This window comes from Giraffa tippelskirchi, chromosome 2 (assembly GCF_054371585.1).
Source record: "Giraffa tippelskirchi isolate mGirTip1 chromosome 2, T2T-mGirTip1v1.2.pri, whole genome shotgun sequence".
NCBI lineage: Eukaryota > Metazoa > Chordata > Mammalia > Artiodactyla > Giraffidae > Giraffa > Giraffa tippelskirchi.
The window spans coordinates 103,881,209-103,900,474 of NC_137276.1; the positions used below are offsets into that span (position 1 = coordinate 103,881,209).

At 39.7% G+C, this 19,266-nt stretch overlaps 1 protein-coding gene and 1 long non-coding RNA gene across 6 annotated transcripts in view; both read right to left on the bottom strand.

Annotated features, from left to right (window-relative positions):
- The window catches only part of ATP2C1 (ATPase secretory pathway Ca2+ transporting 1), a 160,710-nt gene that overhangs the window by 131,727 nt on the left and 9,717 nt on the right, over window positions 1–19,266 (bottom strand). The gene's annotated exons all lie outside the window — the stretch shown is intronic.
- On the bottom strand, window positions 787–5,850 carry LOC145538217 (uncharacterized). Its single transcript, XR_014076733.1, has 2 exons — window positions 4,487–5,850; window positions 787–1,104 (listed from the first exon to the last, which is right to left on the bottom strand). It is a non-coding gene; the product is annotated as an uncharacterized LOC145538217 (long non-coding RNA).

Consider the following 19,266-nt stretch of genomic DNA (forward strand, 5'->3'; position numbering starts at 1 on the left):
AAAAAGCTTTAACAACACAAGCAAACTTTTAAAGTGTAAAAACTTCAGGATAGAAAATCCATCACTACAAATAAAGACCAGGGACTTTCCTGGTAGTCCAGTGGCTAAGAATCCACCTTCATGGGTTAGATCCCTGGACAAGGAATGAAGATCCCACATGCCATGCTGCAACTACTGAGCCACATGCTCTGGAGCCTGGGCAATGCAATGAAATATCCCACATGAGGCAACCAAGATCCCATGTGCCACAACTAATGCAGTCAAATAAATATTTAAATATTAAAAAAAAAATAAAGATCAGATGGAAAATTAGATTAGCAGCACTTACAGTATAAGCTCAGACAACTTCATTTCTGCTTTTTTCATTATAAAAGACAAGATCACGTAGCCTCTTTCAGAAGATATTCAAAATAATTTAATATTGCCAAATTATCCTCCTTTATTTGGGAGATTAGGAAAAATGGGTTCTGGAAAGAAAAAGAGATTTCTACGAGACAGAAACAAGTAAAAGGCAGTGCAAACTGATGGCTTGAATCAATCCTACCAGTCCTCAGTTCAAAAAGTTGAGATCCAAACTATTTTCTAAGAAACATACTTCACAACTGCTGGGAATACTGGACACTGGTCCACTCTACTAGGTTGGTGCAGAGTAATTGAGGTTTTGCATTCTTGAACTTTGCCATTTGATATGGAAATACATTCTTGAATAAATGTGGTTTTGTTATACATCTTTTTAATGCACATTTCTCACTTTATGTTGTTTTTTTTTTTTTGCTCATTTCTTCATTATTATTTGGTGTTTCAGTTCAGTTCAGTCGCTCAGTCATGTCCAACTCTTTGCAACCCCATGAATTGAAGCATGCCAGGCCTCCCCGTACATCACCAACTTCCGGAGTCTACCCAAACCCATGTCCATCGAGTCAGTGATGCCATCCAGCCATCTCACCCTCTGTCATCCCCTTCTCTTCCTGCCCCCAATCCTTCCCAGCATTAGGTCTTTTCCAATGAGTCAACTCTTCGCATGAGGTGGCCAAAGTATTGGAGTTTCAGCTTCAGTATCAGTCCTTCCAATGAACACCCAGGACTGATCTCCTTTAAGATGGACTGATTGGATCTTCTTGCAGTCCAAGGGACTCTCAAGAGTCTTCTCCAACACCACAGTTCAAAACCATCAATTCTTTGGCATTCAGCTTTTTTTCACCGTCCAACTCTCACATCCATACATGACTACTGGAAAAACCATATCCTTGACTAGACGGACCTTTGTTGGCAAGTAATGTCTCTGCTTTTAAATATGCTATCTAGGTTGGTCATAACTTTCCTTCCAAGGAGTAAGCATCTTTTAATTTCATGGCTGCAAGCACCATCTGCAGTGATTTTGGAGCCCCCAAAAATAAAGTCTGACACTGCTTCCACTGTTTCCCCATCTATTTCCCATGAAGTGATGGGACCAGATGCCATGATCTTAGTTTTCTGAATGTTGAGCTTTAAGCCAACTTTTTCACTCTCCTCTTTCACCTTCATCAAGAGGCTCTTTAGTTCTTCTTTGCCTTCTGCCATAAGGGTGGTGTCATCTGCATATCTGTGGTTATTGATATTTCTCCCAGCAATCTTGATTCCAGCTTGTGCTTCATCCAACCCAGCGTCTCTCATGATGTACTCTGCATATAAGTTAAATAAGCAGGGTGACAATATACAGCCTTGACATACTCCTTTTCCTATTTGGAACCAGTCTGTTGTTCCATGTCCAGTTCTAACTGTTGCTTCCTGACCTGCATACAGGTTTCACAAGAGATAGGTGAGATGCTCTGGTATTCCCATCTCTTTCAGAATTTTCCACAGTTTACTGTGATCCACACAGTCAAAGGCTTTGGCATAGTCAATAAAGCAGAAATAGATGTTTTTCTGGAACTCTCTTGCTTTTTCGATGATCCAGAGGATGTTGGCAATTTGATCTCTGTATTTTAGACTAGGGAAAGGATGTTGGACAAAAAGCAAATTTGAGTGATTTTCTTATTCAGGTTCAAAATGGGTTGTAAAGCAGCAGAGACAACTCACAACATCACCAGTGCCTTTGGCTCAGGAACTGCTAATGAACATACAGTGCAGTGGTGGTTCAATAACTTTTGCAAAGGAGACAAAAGCCTTGAAGTTGAGAAGTGCAGCAGTGGTGGGTGATTGGAAGTTGACAACAATCAATTGATAGTATCAGTGAAGCTGATCTTCTTACAACTACACGGAAACCTGCCTAAGAACTCAATGTCAACCATTCTGTGGTCATTCAGTATTTGAAGCAAATTGGAAAGTTGATAAAGCCTGATAAGTGGGTGCCTCATGAGCTGACTGCAAATCAAAAAAATCGTCTACTCAACAACAATGAACCATTTCTCAATCTTGATGAGAAGATCTTGATGTGCGATGAAAAGTGGATTTTATACAGCAACCAGTTGTGAACAGCTCAGTGGTTGGACCAAGAAGAAACTTCAAACCACTTCCCAAAGCCAAGCATGCACCCAAGAAAGGTCATGTTCACTCTTTGTTGGTCTGTTACCCATCTGATCCACTACAGCTTTCTGAATCCTGGCGAAACCACAATATCTGAGATGTATGCTCAGCAAATTGATGGAAAGTGAAAGTGAAACTGTTAATCACTCAGTCATGTCCAACTCTGTGTGACCCCATGGACCAAACCCCCCCAGGCTCCTCTGTCCATGGGGATCCTCCAAGAAAGACTACTGGAGTGGGTGGCCGTTCCCTTCTCCAGGGTTCTTCCCGACCCAGGGATCGAAACTGAGTCTCCTGTCTTGCAGGCAGATTCTTTACCACCTGAGCCACCAGGGAAGCCCAGCAAATTGATGAGATGCACTGAAAACTGCATCACCTGCAGCTGTCATTGGTCAACAGAAAGTGCCCAATTCTCCATGACAAAGCCTGACCACATATCACACAGCCAACAGTTCAAAAGTTGAAAGAATTGGAATATGAAGTTTGGCCTCATCTGCCATATTCACCTAACCTCTTGCCAACTGACTACCACTTCTTCAAGCATCTTGACAGCTTCTTGCAGTGAAGATTCTTCCAGAACCATCAGGAGGCAGAAAATGTTTTCCAAGAGTATGTCAAATTCCAAAGCACAGTTTTTATGCTCCGGGAATAAACAAAATTATTTTGTCTGGTAGAAATTTGTGAATTGTAATTATCCTTATCTTGATTAATAAAGATGCGTTTGAGACTAGTTTAAATGATTTAAAATTCACAGTCTGAAACTGCAATTACATTTGCACCAACCTAACAAAATGTTTAATAGTGAGCTGACAAACTAGAAATGCCATCAGGCACTATAAGAAGAGTAAAAAGAACTTTGTTCTACTCCAAATGATAAAGTACAGCTTCTAATGAGTGTTACAGTGATCCTCAAACATCCACCTACCAGCAGTTTCAGGATCACTTGTAGAATTATAAGAAATGCAGATTATTAGATCCTACCCAGACCTACTGGTAATACTCAAAATTCTCCAAGCCAGGCTTCAACAGTACATGAACCGTGAACTTCCAGATATTCAATCTGGATTTAGAAAAGGCAGAGGAACCCAAGATCAAATTGCCAACATTCACTGGATCATTGAAAATACAAGAGAGTTCCAGAAAAACATCTACTTCTGCTTTATTGACTATGCCAAAGCCTTTGACTTTGTGGATCACAACAAACTGTGGAAAATTGTTAAAGAGATGGGCATACCAGGCCACCTGACCTGCCTCTTGAGAAATCTGTTTGCAGCACAAGAAGTAACAGTTTAAACTGGGCATGAAACAACAGACTGGTTCCAAATCAGGAAGGGAGTAATCAAGGTTGTATATTGTCACCCTGCTTATTTAACTTATATGCAGAGTACATCATGAGAAACACTGGGCTGGATGAAGCACAGGTTGGAATCAAGATTGCCAGGAGAAATACCAATAACCTCAGATATGCGATGACACCACCCTTATGGCAGAAAGCGAAGAAGAACTAAAGAGCCTCTTGATGAAAGTGAAAGAGGAGAGTGAAAAAGTTGGCTTAAAGCTCAACATTCAGAAAACTAAGATCATGGCATCTGGTCCCATCACTTCATGGCCAAAAGATGGGGAAACAGTGAAAACAGTGACAGACTTTATATTTTTGGGCTCCCAAATCACTGCAGATGGTGACTGCAGCCATAAAATTAAAAGACACTTACTCCTTGGAAGAAACGTTATGACCAACCTAGACAGCATATTATAAAGCAGAGACATTACTTGCCAACAAAGGTCCATCTAGTCAAAGCTTAGGATTTTCCAGTAGTCATGTATGAATGTGAGAGTTGGACTACAAAGAAAGCTGAACACCAAAGAATTGATGGTTTTGAACTGTGGTGTTGGAGAAGACTCTTGAGAGTCCCTTGGACCACAAGGAGATCCAACCAGTCAATCCTAAAGGAGATCAGTCCTGAATATTCATTGGAAGGACTGATATTGGAGCTGAAACTCCAATACTATAGCCACCTGATGCTAAAGAACTGACTCATTTGAAAAGATCCTGATGCTGGGAAGGATTGAAGGCAGGAGGAGAAGGGGAGGACAGAGGATGAGATGGTTGGGTGGCATCACCGACTTAATGGAGATGAGTTTGAGTAAACTCCAGGAGTTGGTGATGGACAGGAAGGCCTGGCGTGCTGCAGTCCATGGGGTCGCAAAGAGTCAGTCACGACTGAGTGACTGAACTGAGACCTACAGGATCAGAAATTCTGGGGACTGGGCTCAACAATAAATGACTAAACAAGCCTCCCTGTTTTCCCCATGATTCTGAACGCATGGAAGTACTGTAGCTTTCTTATTACCACTCTTCTTCATGGAAAAGACAATACCAAGGAAGTCAAGACCTTTAAGACATAATCAAGCTATCAGTCAACCAACCCTGGAGCCTGTCCTACCACAAGACTTCCATTACTACAAGATAATAAACATTTTCAGCTACTTTCAGCTAGAAGCATCTTAACTGATAGAATCTTAAATGAGAAAAAATAGTTTACCACATATACATAAGTTAAAAGACAGTCGGCTGATGCTTGTGCAAGCTAAGTCGCTTCAGTGTGTCCGACTCTTTGCGACCCCATGGACTATAGCTGGCCAGGCTCCTCTGTCCATGGGATTCTCCAAGCAAGAATACTGGAGTGAGTGGCCATGCCCTCCTCCAGAGGATCTTCCCAAACCAGGGATCAAACCCATGTCTCTTACATCTCCTGCTTTGGCAGGTGGATTCTTTACCACTAGTGCTACCTGGGAACCTAAATGAGAAAACATACTTTACTTTAAATAAGTAGGTTAAAAGTTAGTTGGTTGATGCTTAGGCTGCTCCTATACAAATTTTAAAAAATTCAATATCATATGACGTATTTAAATGATAAAATGTTAAATAAATTTCTTTAAATGCTAAAGGCAGTGTTAATTAAAAGGAAGCTACAGAATAAGATGTTAGTAACATTCACTGAACAAAAGAGTGATATCTGTTTTTTTAACAGATTTCCATACTAGCATAGAAAGTTTTAAAATAGCTGTTGATTGCAGAAACTGCTTTGGGAAGTTTTTCTTATTACTGGTTAGGAGTATTTTAAAATTATGCAGCTAACTATTATATTTGGAAACATTATATCTTAGAATTTTTATTTTTTTAATGTAGTTGTGTGTCCTAACATAGACTTTTTCTTGTTTAATTCTTCAGCTAATGACTACTAAGTGAGAGATTCTGCTAGGAAATTGTTAAAAATTAAGTTTGCTGCTGCTGCTGCTAAGTCACTTCAGTCGTGTCCGACTCTGTGCGACCCCATAGATGGCCGCCCACCAGGCGCCCCTGTCCCTGGGATTCTCCAGGCAAGAACACTGGAGTGGGTTGCCATTTCCTTCTCCAATGCATGAAAGTGAAAAGTGAAAGTGAAGCCGCTCAGTCGTGTCTGACTCTTAACAACACCATGGACTGCAGCCCACCAGGCTCCTCTGTCCATGGGATTTTCCAGGCAAGAGTACTGGAGTGGGTTGCCATTGCCTTCTCCGAAAAATTAAGTTTACACCTTCTTAAAGTATAACAGTCATTTTTTTCACACACTTGAAAAAAAATCTTGAAAAAGATATTTATTACTTTAAGGTTTGGACATCATCTTTTTTCCATTTTCTGACTCAAAGTACAAAATTAAAAGTTAAAAAGCTGTGACATTTTAAAAAACCTATTTGTATTCTTCTGTAGTTTAAAAAACCCTCTTCCAACAACACAAGGGAAGATTCTACACATGGACATCACCAGATGGTCTATACTGAAATCAGATTGATTATATTCTTTGCAGCCAAAGATGGAGAAGCTCTATACAATCAGCAAGAACAAGACCAGGAGCTGACTGTGGCTCAGATCCTGAACTCCTTGTTGCAGAATTCAGATGTAAAGTTGAAAACTTAGGGAAAACCACTAGACCATTCAGGTATGACCTAAATCAAATCCCTGATGATTATAAAGTGGAAGTGACAAACAGATTCAAGGGATTAGATCTGATGGACAGAATGCCTGTAGAATTATGGACGGAGCTTCATGACATAGTAGAGGAGGCAGTGATCAAGACCATCCCCAAGAAAAAGAAGTGCAAAAAGGCAAAATGGTTGTCTGAGGAGGCCTTACAAATAGCTGAGAAAAGAAGGGAATCTAAAAAGGCAAAGGAGAAGAGGAAGGATATACCCATTTGAATGCAGAGTTCCAACAAATAGCAAGGAGACATAAGAAAGCCTTCCTCAATGACCAATGCAAAGAAATGGAGGAACACAATAGAATGGGAAACACTAGCGATCTCTCCAAGAAAATTATAGATACCAAGGGAACATTTCATGCAAAGATGGGAACGATAAAGGACAGAAACAGTATGGACTTAACAGAAACAGAAGATATTAAGAAGAGGTGGCAAGAATACACAGAACTACATTAAAAAGGTCTTCATGACCCAGATAACCACGAGGGTGTGATCACTTACCTAGAGCCAGACATCCTGGAAGGCAAAGTCAAGTGGGCCTTAGGAAGCATCACTATGAACAAAGCTAGTGGAGGTGATGGAATTCCAGCTGAGCTATTTCAAACCCTAGAAGATGATGCTGTGAAAGTGCTGCACTCAATATGCCAGCAAATTTGGAAAACTCAGCAGTGGAAAAGGTCAGTTTTCATTCCAATCCCAAAGAAAGGCAATGCCAAAGAATGTTCAAACTACCACACAATTGCACTCATTTCACACGCTAACAAAGTAATGCTCAACATTCTACAAGTCAGGCTTCAACAATACGTGAACCATGAACTCCCAGATGTTCAAGTTGGATTTAGAAAAGGTAGAGGAACCAGAGATCAAATTGCCAACATTCACTGGATCATCAAAAAAGCAAGAGAGTTTCAGAAATATATCTATTTCTGCTTTATTAACTAGGCCAAAGCCTTTGACTGTGTGTATCACAACAAACTGTGGAAAATTCTCAGAGATGGGAATACCAGACCACCTGACCTGCCTCCTGAGAAACCTGTATGCAGTTCAGGAAGCAACAGCTAGAAATGGAGATGGAACAACAGACTGGAAGGAGTACATCAAGGCTGTATATTGTCACCCTGCTTATTTAACTTATGTACAGAGTACATCATGAGAAACGCGGGGCTGGATGAAGCACAAGCTGGAATAAGATATCCCGGAGAAATATCAATAACCTCAGCTATGCAGATGACAACACCTTTATGGCAGAAAATGAAGAAGAGCTAAAGAGCCTCTTGATAAAAGTGAAAGAGGAGAGTGAAAAAGTTGGCCTAAAACTCAAGATTCAGAAAACTAAAATCATGGCATCCGGTCCCATCACTTCATGGCCAATAGATGAGGAAACAATGTAAACGGTGAGAGACTTTATTTTGGGGGGCTCCAAAATCACAGCAGATGATGACTTCAGCCATAAAATTAAAAGGAGCTTTCTCCTTGGAAAAAAAGCTATGACCAACATAGACAGCATATTAAAAAGCAGAGACATTACTTTGCCAACAAAGGCCCCTCTAGTCAAAGCTATGGTTTTTCCAGTAGTCACGTATTGATGTGAGAGTTGGACTATAAAGAAAGCTGAGCACCGAAGAATTGATGCTTTTGAACTGTGGTGCTGGAGAAGACTCTTGAGAGTCCTTGGACTACAAGGAGATCCAACCAGTCAATCCTAAAGGTAATCAGTCCTGAATATTCATTGGAAGAACTGATGCTGAAGCTGAAACTCCAACACTTTGGCCACCTGATGCTAAGAACTGACTCATTTGAAAAGATCCTGATGCTGGGATAGATTGAAGGCATGAGAAGAAGGGGAGGACAGAGGATGAGATGGTTGGATGGCATCACCGACTCAATGGACCTGGGTTTGATTAAACTCTGACAGTTGGTAGTGGACAGGGAAGCCTGGTGTGCTACAGTCCATGGGGTTGCAAAGAGTCGGATACAGCTGAACAACTGAACTGAACTGAACTAATTTACATGATTAAACTGCTCATTTGAATCCTGGAAAAGTGCTGCCAAGGTAAAGATGCCAACATTGCACATTTGATTAGAGAATTTAAATCACTTTTAAGAAAGTGAGAATCAATTTTCACTGAACATCCACCAAAACTACACATCTGTTTAGTGTTTTTCAGTAGACATAACACTTCCGTGTATATAATTAAATTTAATCCTCACAACCCTATGATGTTAGCTGACTAGCTCTATTGTTTTTTATAGCTGACAAGGCTCAGACTCATAGGTGAAGCTCCTCGTATAAAGAATTTTCTCACTATTTAATGTCAAATCCAGGAGCCAAATATCCATCTTGGCTTCAATTTCCTTAAAAATTCCAGTGACCATTTGAAATACAGAATAAGGTATTCTCTTTATTGAATTATCTTTTATAGTTTATCATTTTGTTTCATTAAATTATTGGCATCTTTCAAGCCCATTATTCCTGAACCTAGAATATCTGCACCAGGGGCTTCTCTGGTGGCTCAGACAGTAAAGAATCTGCCTGCAACTCAGGAGACTCAGATTCAATTCCTAGGTTGGGAAGATCCCCTGCAGAAGGGCATGGCAACCCACTCCAGTATTCTTGTCTGGAGAATGCCCATGAACAGAGGACTCTGGCAGAGTACAGTCCATGGGGTTGCAAAGAGTCGGACATGACTGAGCAGCTAACACTTCACTTTCATAGCTCATTTGGTGACATTCAAGAATGCATTAATTAATAGGGACTTGATTCTAGAACATTTTTGGTCGTTGTCTACATTTATTCATTTGTTCTTATTTAACCTTCAGACACCATCAATGGGAAAATCATGCTCCAAGCAGAAGATGTTTTAGAATTCCTTGGATTTATCTTCTCAGAGTTGAAAATTACTATTAAAATGAGAATGTCATAAGTAAATAATCACAGACAGGCATTTTAGAGAGATTATTCATTAAGTAATTGAGACATGTTCATTAACGTGCTTTATTGGAAAATCAACAGAATACATTTTAAGCATGTGTTCTAAGGCTCTAAACACGAGGCACTAAATAGTATTAGGAACGCTAATTTCATCTTTTCAACTTGTAAAATGTTCCTTTGTTCTTAGTATTTATAATTATATTTACATATCTACCAGAGTAGGGGCAAGGAAAAAACTGAGAGATGTATTTTTAAATGCTAAGACCTCATAATGGCTTTAGATAGCATGGAGGACATAGCAACTATTATACCTTTTCTATATTCTGCAATTTAAACCAACAATTAAAGTTGTCAGTTGCTGTATCAGTTCAGTCAGTAAACAGCTACAAAAGAACTATAGATAAAATGTATTTTCAATTATATTCTTATAAGAATAAGACAAAGACACTGTTTAATGATTTCTTGCATTAAAGTATTGTATCATACTCTCAGGGCTGGGACAACTGTAGCTGGAAATGTTCAACAGGAACCTGTGAAGCTGTAAGTCATCATCACTATCCCCCTGGCTTTAGCAATGACTCTCCATCTTCTAAAGGGCACATGTGTTGTTCTTGAAAAAGTAGAGCAACCCCTGTCAACCTTGATTTTGGAAATACATATCATCAAATGATCTATATCAGTAGTTCTCAAACTATGGTCCTTGTCACCTTAGAACTTTTCAGAAATGCAAATTAGGGGCTCCTCCTTAGACCTGCTGAATTAGCAACTGTGCAGATAGGGCCCTGCAGTCTGTAGTATAGTACTTCAGGTTTAAGCACTGATATACAATAAATACAAAACTTTTGTGTAAAACAGTCCTCAATTCCAAAGAACAGCTGAGAATGTATATCTGAATTTTAAACCTCCTCCAGCATTCTGGGTTTTTTTTTGGCCATGTGGCATGCAGGACCTTAGTACCCCGACCAGGGATCCAAACTGAGCCCCTTGCAGTGGAAGCTCAGAATCTTAACCACTAGACCACCAGGGAAATCCGTAAACCTCCTCCAGCATTCTTAAATCATATACGGCTTTGAATAGTTATCTGTTGGCTTAAGACCAGTTATTTTAAAAGACGAAGGGAGAGGGCACTAAGACCATGAAGAGATTATTCTTCTCCCCTCTTAAGTAACACTGAGCATCGTATCTGTATAGCGATGGAACTTTCATATGGAAGAGAACAAAAGTGCCGTGCAGTGGCAGTGGAGCTATGGTTGTGTTCTCAGCTATGAAGTCAGCCTTTGTTCTCCTATCTCAGGTTTGAAGACTTCTGGAACAATGCTTCTTTGACCAGGTATATCAGGCTTTACCACCACCAGTTAAATGAAAGAAGTGGGGGAAGCTTCATTAATAAAAAATGCCATTACTCTTGAAACGGTGTGTTCGTCAGAGAAATAGTTTCATCCCCAAAAAACAAAACAACAGCAACAAAAATCTATGTAGCATTTCAGAAGTTACCAAAAAAAAATTTAAGTACATTATACAGAAACTATATGATGGGTACAGAGCAAAAGTGTAATTTTTCAGCTTTGTTGAAATAGGATTTTACAGTAATCAATCACTTTAAACAATCTGATTATAAACTATGTACATGTTATGTGAGACCAAAATACTTCAATAATATGATCTATTAATAATATTGTTCACAATGGATTACCAAAATCGTTCTGATAAAAACAAAGATTATATTACCAGTTAAAAAAAAAAGATAATATACTTATTTTAAGGCGTACTTACAGGCCATACTCTAGTTTAGTGGTAAATATTATAATAAGCTTAATGGTACAGGACACAATTATAAGAACAGTTACTCATTTAGAACAAAAGAAAAGAAATACGATGAGTCAAGAGTTTCCACTAAAAGGAAAACATACTCAAGAAAGCTAGGTGTTCAAATACATTACCGGTGAGAACAATTCAGTAAAGAGACCCAACATAAAGGTGATTTTATCCAGACACGAATTAGAGTAACTATGTTATAATTGCATAGAACAGTGAGTTTACAAAAGCTTGATTACATCTCAATGAAATCTTAAAGACTTTCTTTAGTGTTGCTATAATTTTTATACTGTGTCATCTTTAACAGCAATAACATGTTCTTTCTCTACGTGTATTAACTGGCCTGCTTGGAAGGATAGCAAATGGTGTATTTAATATTAATTAGACCAATTTGGGAGTTTTGAGATCTATTGCATTTGCAAATAACCCCATTACAAATAATGTCTTTTGCAAATATAAATGGGGGTGGGGGTGAGGAAATCTTTGAGTTTGAGCAGTACCAGAACATCTCCATCTCCATGGTACTATTTACTATAGTACAAAATACACTGAAAGAATATCCTTTGCCTCATTCAATGGTTTTGGGAGCTCAGGCTGTTCAGAATAGGACCTCATTCATTACTTTGGAAGCCACCCTATGGCATGTGCTCTTGTATATTGCAGCAAAACACTATTTTGTTTGTCTTTTGCATGTTTGTTATACCATCCTTCCAGAGCTGGATTTTCTTGGAAACCAAGGAAAAAAATTAAGTTTGAGGGCCCCTCACTTGCAGATGCACCTTTTAAGGTCCTAAAAGAGATGCTAGGTCTCATGGTTTGGTAAAATTTACAGAAGATATTTTAACTGCAAATGACTTTAGACCACTCTTTTTGCTGACTTTTCTCCCTTCACGTGTCTCCTATCATAGCACTGAAGCAGGCAAGGGCAAAATTCTGAATCTGGCTTAAAGGACGTTGAGGTGAGGATACATTTAGATTGTATTTGGATTTAGTGACATATAAATGTGGTTTGTAGTCGTGTCTGTGTGTGGTTAAGTCATTGCTAGCTGTCCTGGTGGGACGTCTAGGAATATTCCCACTAGCTATAATCCTAAATCACAAGCCCTGAAATCTTTACGTAAGTGTGTCCAGTGGTGCCCAGCACCTGAAGTGTGTGGGTGGTAAAGGAGAAACAGAGTCAGAAGCTAGTCACTAGAACTTTTCTAGACTCTAGTAAAAACCAATTATAAACTAACCATGTTAAGAGTATCTGAATTATCTTTGGATAATCTCTTTAGAAAATATTAGAAAATCATTTTCACATGAAGTGGTGATCAAAGACTCTGTAGTCCAAAAATGTAGGAACAAAACACCTTAGGATGCATCCATGAATTAGCAAAAATGCATATTTTTTTTTAGATTTTGTGATGTTTCTTGTATTTGTCACCCAAATCTGTAATTCATTGAGATTTCTTATTCCATTCTAAGTCTTCACTTTGTATCCAATTTAATACTAGAATTTTGTATTCTTTTTCTTAAAAGAAGTTTCCCCAAATTGACTAACCTTCAAACCTTTCAAAAACATAGATCTCTACCTAAAGGGATTTAATGTGTCTTTCCTACACAGTAGTTATGATGGTTGTATTTTTAACTCTTTAATTCTCAGTTAATGAGAGAAAACACCAGGGGAAAAAGGATGAAAAGAAAGGAGGAGGCAAGGGAAAGGAGGGGAGAAAGGGACCTTACCAATGGAGGTATCTCAGTATGAGGCAGTGAACCAGACTGGAGTCAGACAGGCAAACCTGGAGCTGAAATCTTACTGCCATCATGTGTAGGCTATGTGCCAAGCTATATGCTAACCCTAACTTTACCTCTTGAAACCTGAGTTTTCTCACCCATAAAGTGGGGATAATACCACCAATTTTATAAAGTTATTATGAAGATTAAATTACAACATACATAAAGGATATTGCTAAGTGCCTAGCACATAAGTCATTTAGTAAAAATTTTAAATTTCTTATTTTTTTTTTAACTTTTTGGCTGTACTACAGGGAAAGCTGGATCTTAGTTCCCTGACCAGGCATGGAACCTGGACCCCCTGCAGTGGAAACCTGGAATCTGAGCCACTGGACCTCCAGGGACATCCCTAAATTCCTTATTCTTGAATGAATAATCCAAGTTGTATTTCTTGAAATAATCTTACTAATATGCTACCTTTAAGATGCACAGGAAAGAGATAATTTCAACATTTTTCCTGCTCTCTTCACAGCACATTATGAGCAGTACAGCATATGTGGGAAGCTCATTTCTTTTTCTGCTAAGGCATGAAACTATTTGTACAAGGTGAGAAAATATGTCATCTTCCATTCTGAACAAAAGTTAGCAAATAAAATGTTACAAACTGTCTGAGAAGTGGGATAGGATAGCAAATTTAGGACTCTGCATAAAAAAGCTACATTGTAGTTAAAAAGAAGGGTTTCATATTTGAGTTAATGTGATTTTTTTCAAAAGCAAAGGATTTGGTGTTTATCCATTTCATCCTATGGTTCAAAGACATGAGCACAGTAGATTAGGAAAATTTAGAAGCACATAACAAGATTAGAAGTAGCTCAGAAGTTAACTCAGGGTCCAGGTGTCTCCCAGGCGTGTCTAAAACTTCACAGCTATGGCAATACGGACAAGAAGAGGGGAACACCTTCCAAAGAGACCATAATAAGCAACTGATTGTCAGCACTAAATGCAGAAAAAAGGAAGCTAAAAGAGGCTTGATATCAAGGGGGGAAAGTGGTTAAAATGTCACACAATAGCCTAAAATTTTTTCATGCACCCATTCATCAATGACTGCAGAAGTATACTTAGTTATTTATCTTAATACTGAAGAGGTTATAAAACCTATAAAACTATGGGTGCAGGTAGTTCAGTGGTGAATCAGGCTCCAAAAAGCTAGTCACTGGTGCATAAGCTTTTCACCTGAGGTGTTTTCTGAATGTAGCTATATTTCCCTTCCTTAATGGAGGATTACATGCTATGTGAATCTCCCAAGATGTTGGATTCTGTTTTCTTCGGCTTTTGATTCCAGAATGATATGCTCAGACTGTGGGGTATTTACTACTGAGTTAAACAAATGAACTCTAGCTTGTATACCTGCGTCTTCTTTGTTCCTTGTTGTTGTTCAGTCGCTGAGTTGTGTCCAACCCTTTGCAGCCCCATGGAATGCAGCACGCCAGGCTTCCCTGTCCTCCACTATCTCCTGGAGTCTGCCCAAACTCATGTCCATTGAGTCAGTGATGCCATCCAACCATCTCATCCGCTGTCGCCCTCTTCTCCTCCTGCCTTCTGTCTTTCCCAGCATCAGGATCTTTTCCAATGAGTCAGCTCTTCATATCAGGTGGCCAAAGTATTGGAGTTCAGCTTCAGCATCAATCCTTCCAATGAATATTCAGGGTTGATTTCCTTTAGGATTGACTAGTTTGAGCTCCTTGCTGTCCAAAGGACTCTCAAGAGTCTTCTCCAGTACCACAGTTTGAAAGTATCAGTTCTTTGGTACTCAGCCTTCTTTATGGACCAACTTTCACATCCATACACGACTACTGGAAAAACCATAGCTTGGACAATTTGGACCTTTGTTGGCAAAGGTCTCTGCTTTTTAATATGCTATCTGGGTTTGTTATAACTTTTCTTCCAAGGAGCAAGGGTTTTTTAATTTCATGGCTGCAGTCACCATCTGCAGTGATTTTGGAGCCCAAGAAAATAAAGTCTGTCACTGTTTCCATTTTTCCCATCTATTTGCCATGAAGTGATGGGACCAGATGCCATGATCTAGGTTTTTTAAATGTTGAGTTTTAAGCCAACTTTTTCACTCTCCTCTTTTACCTTCATCAAGAGGTTCTTTAGTTCCTCTTCATTTTCTGCCATTAGGGTGGTGTCATCTGCATATCTGAGGTTATTGATATTTCTCCAGGCAGTCCTGGATTCCAGCATTTTGCATGAGGCAACTTCATTCCTAAGGGGTCTGAATCATCTTTCTATTCACTGCATCAGAATATTGGAGCTGAAATGGGCCTCATGTATCATTCAATCTTCTCATTCATGATGCAGAAACCATCAGTACAACATCTCTTGAGGAGGGTCACATACCCTGCACTCTGCAAAATGTGGCCCATTGTTTTGCCTCACTTTTTAGAAAGTTCATCCTTATTATTGTATCCCAATTCTCCCCACAGTTCTGCTCATTAGTTATGGTTATTTTCTCTGGGACCTCCCAAATGCCACCTCCATTTTTCTCCACAAATTGGCCCTATGTGTCTTGTGAAACACACAAGGAACAAGTACATACACAGAACAATCACCCCTTAAATTTCTTCCTCACAGAGCCTAACATTCAGGATTCCTTCAAACACCTCAGAATAGCATTCATTATCTGCCTAGGCCCCTCCCCACGGCCACCCTCACCACTCAGCCCCTGAGAACCAATTCCACAAATGAGTTCTTAGTGCCTTCCATGCAACAGGCACTTCATTTGCCCTCCAGGACATACTGAGAAGCAAGTGGCCCCCCAGATAGGTGCTCAGTTGCTACTGGGATGAGCACAGCAACAGAGAATTACAAGGTGCCTCCAAAGTAATACATGCTGAGGAGACGGGACAAGGTAAGAGAGTCAGAAAAGGCTGCCCTCAGGGACCTCACATCGAATTAACACCTGAAGGAAGAGTAGGTACTAACTATGGGAGGACAATGAGTGACAGTTGGGACAAAGGCCTAATCCCACGTGTCAGGGATGCAGAGGGAGGAGAAGGAGACAGGACAGTTGGGACAAAGGCCTAATCCCACCTGTCAGGGATGCAGAGGGAGGAGAAGGAGACAGGAGTCAGGGTGCAGAGAACAAAGGAAGGCACATGGGGGCTGGCAGTGTGGTGAGGCTGGGAGTTTCACGGTCAATTTGTGTCTAGAAGACCCCCCTAACTGCAGTGAGAAGGACCCATTAGACAGGAGAGCAGTGGCTAGAGGGAGACCAATGAGACGGCTGTCGCAATATTTCAGATAAGAAGGAAGATGGCCTCCTGGGCTAGGGGGACAACAGGGAGACGTAGATTGAATAATTGGGGGCATACTTGGGGATAAAACTGAAAGGATTTGCTGATAAATTAGATATTGACTGAGGGAGAAGAAAGTGCTAGAGATGACTCCTAGGTCTCTGCCTGAGCAGCAGGATGGATGGTGGTACATTCTCTCAGAGAAGACAGGTTTGGGAGAGAGACAGAGAATGAGAGTGAGTGCCATGACCAGAAGACCATTCATCTTCATACACGCCATCAATTACAGTCCTTGGGTGTTTACAGCCTATGGAGTGCTGCAGACACACTTGTCTGTGTCCCCCAAGTCTGTATGCTGAAATCCTAACCCCGATGTGATGGCATTAGGAGAGGGGCCTTTGGTAGGTGACAGATCATGAGAAGGGAACCCACATGAATGATGTTAGTGACCTTGTAAAACAGAAGCTGGAAAGCTCCCTCCTCTCTTTCTGCTATGTGAGGACACAGCCTAGAAGCCAGCATCTGAACACGGGAAGCGGGTCTCACCAGATACCAGATTGGCTGGCACCTGGATCTTGTACTTTCAGCCTCTAGAACTGGAGAAATAAACTTCTGCTGTTTATAAGTGTATGATATTTTGTTACAGAAGCCCAAACAGACTGAGGCATGAAGAAAACCATTGGAGACTTTTTATTTGGTGAACAAACAGCTCTCTTTCTAAATTTCTCCATTCAGATAGAGGAGACTGTTGAATTTGCCATGATAAACTAGTTTGACTTTTAATGTCATATTAAATAGTCCCAAATATTAAGGTTCAGCTCATATTATCACAGCAATTTAACTGTCAATGTTGCTTAATTTAACTATCAGTGTTGCTTGTATACAATCATGCAAATTCCTCCACAGAAATGGGGTAGAGTCTCTGCCCTCTATCTTAAATTCTACAAGGATCATCTTTTCTTCCTGCTTCTAAAGGATTAAAGCTTTTTCTCTACCCAAGCACAAGGACAAGGGGCAAATGGCTTTAGTTTTCCCCTGAGATGTCATTTGAAGGACCAATAGCATTTCATGAATTTTTTTTGAGACTTTTAAAAATGGATAACTTTGGTATACTATCAAAATATAATAATACACTTACTTAATGAGCTAGAAATTCTTAATATTTCTTAAACCAAGTGGTAGTAAAGTTTCTATCATTTACCTAGAGAGGAGAGCCTGCATCAATAACCCAACACCCTATGCAGTGTTCCAAATCTCAACATAGCTTTTTGGGGGCATCTGAGGGGACTCTTTAATTTTTATACTGTCATTCAGAGCAGACATAAGAGCCGAAATGAAGAACTAAGTTTCTAAGGTTCAAATTAAATCCAAATATTTATTGAACAACCGCCATTGAGGTTGGTATTTACTAAGAAACAAAGCAAGAAGGAAAACGTCAGTGATCCTGTTTAACTGGAAAACTTACCTTAAGCCACTGAAGAGAAACTTCAGAATAGTCTTCAAAACAAAATCCGGTTCTAATCTGTAACCACAGTATAGATATTGTGCATAACCTATGACCCCCAAAGACCATTCTCCTCATTTTTTTTTTTTTTTTTTTTTTTTTTTTTTTTTTTATAAATTTATTTATTTTACTTGGGGGCTAATTACTTTACAATATTGTAATAGTTTTTGCCATACATTGACAAGAATCAGCCATGGGTTTACATGTGTTCCCCTTCCCGAACCCCCCACCCACCTCCCTCCCCCTCCCATCCCTCTGGATCATCCCACTGCCCCGGCCCCGAGCCCTTGTCACATGCATCGAACATGGAATGGTGCTCTGTATCACATATGACAATACACATGTCTCAATGCCATTCTCCCAGAACGTCCCACCCTCACCTTCTCCCTCAGAGTCCATAAAATTGTTCCATGCATCTGTGTCTCTCATTCTGTCCCGCATATAGGGTTATCATTACCATCTTTCAGATTCCATATATATGCATTAGTATACTGTATTGTTGTTTTTCTTTCTGGCTTACTTCACTCTGTATAATGGGCTCCAGTTTCATCCATCTCAGTAGAACCGGTTCAAATGTATTTTTTTTAATGGCTGAGTAATATTCCATTGTGTATATGTACCACAGCTTCCTTATCCATTCATCTGCTGATGGACATCTAGGTTGCTTCCATGTCCTGGCTATTGTAAACAGTGCTGCGATGAACATTGGGGTACACGCGTCTCTTTCAATTCTGGTTTCCTCGGTGTATATGCCCAGCAGTGGGATTACTGGGTCATATGGCAGTTCTATTCCCAGTTTTTTAAGGAATCTCCACACTGTTCTCCATAGTGGCTGTACTAGTTTGCATTCCCACCAACAGTGTAAGAGGGTTCCCTTTTCTCCACACCCTCTCCAGCATTTATTGCTTGTAGACTTTTGGATAGCAGCCATTCTGACTGGTGTGAAATGATACCTCATTGTGGTTTTGATTTGCATTTCTCTAATAATGAGTGATGTTGAGCATCTTTTCATGTGTTTGTTAGCCATCTGTATGTCTTCTTTGGAGAAATGTCTGTTTAGTTCTTTGGCCCATTTTTTGATTGGGTCATTTATTTTTCGGGAATTCAGCTGCAGAAGTTGCTTGTATATTTTTGAGATTAATTGTTTGTCTGTTGCTTCATTTGCTATTATTTTCTCCCATTCTGAAGGCTGTCTTTTCACCTTGTTTATAGTTTCCTTTGTTGTGCAAAAGCTTTTAATTTTAATTAGGTCCCATTTGTTTATTTTTGCTTTTATTTCCAATATTCTGGGAGGTGGGTCATGGAGGATCCTGCTGTGATTTATGTCGGAGAGTGTTTTGCCTATGTTTTCCTCTAGGAGTTTTATTGTTTCTGGTCTTACGTTTAGATCTTTAATCCATTTTGAGTTTATTTTTGTGTACGGTGTTAGGAAGTGTTCTAGTTTCATTCTTTTACAAGTGGTTGACCAGTTTTCCCAGC